The sequence below is a fragment of the Tupaia chinensis genome, unplaced genomic scaffold (genome assembly GCF_000334495.1).
Source record: "Tupaia chinensis unplaced genomic scaffold, TupChi_1.0 Scaffold139733_1, whole genome shotgun sequence".
Taxonomy (NCBI): Eukaryota; Metazoa; Chordata; class Mammalia; order Scandentia; family Tupaiidae; genus Tupaia; species Tupaia belangeri.
This window is the reverse complement of record NW_006199613.1, coordinates 230,396-230,971: the sequence shown is the minus strand read 5'-3', so window position 1 is coordinate 230,971 and position 576 is coordinate 230,396. Positions and strand designations below refer to the sequence as shown.

Below are 576 nucleotides of genomic sequence, written 5' to 3'. Positions count from 1 at the left end.
TTCCCTATTGGAATGCCTTTTATTTCCTTCTCTTGTCTGATTGCATTGGCTAGGACTTCCAGTACTATACTGAACAGGAGAGAAGAAAGTGGGCAGTCCTGTTTTGTACCCATTTTTAGTGGAAAAGCTTTCAGCTTTTCCTCATTCAGTGTAATATTAGCTGGGTTTTAAATGATGAATATTATAGATACACAGAGAAGCCCCATCCACCCCTCGTGGGCGACCTTCTCGCCCCAGGGACATCACTTCAGGAACGTCACGGCCCCTTCCCGTGCCAGCTTTGTGCATTGGGGATGAGCGTGCTCCTTCTCGGGAGCCTGTTCTTCTGCATGGGTGAGTTCTGTGAACCCCGCAGCATGGTAGATGCACCTGTGACCCACTGCCCGTGCCCCATAAGATCTGCGTCCCCCCAGCCCCTCCGTTCTCCCACCCAGCAGCAGAGGTGCGTGGTGTGGGCCAAACATGGCTCACCAGTGGCTTTTGTAAAAGTTTCGTTGGAAAACCTCCAGGCCGTTGTTTACGAATTAGCTGTGGCTGCCATGGCCTACTCAAGACCAGAGACCCCAGGGACTGCGA

General features: G+C 52.1%; 1 protein-coding gene across 1 annotated transcript in view; it reads left to right on the top strand.

Moving 5' to 3' along the window:
- Nucleotides 1–576, top strand: part of LDLRAD3 (low density lipoprotein receptor class A domain containing 3) — a gene marked incomplete in the record, with an annotated part of 83,457 nt that overhangs the window by 61,484 nt on the left and 21,397 nt on the right.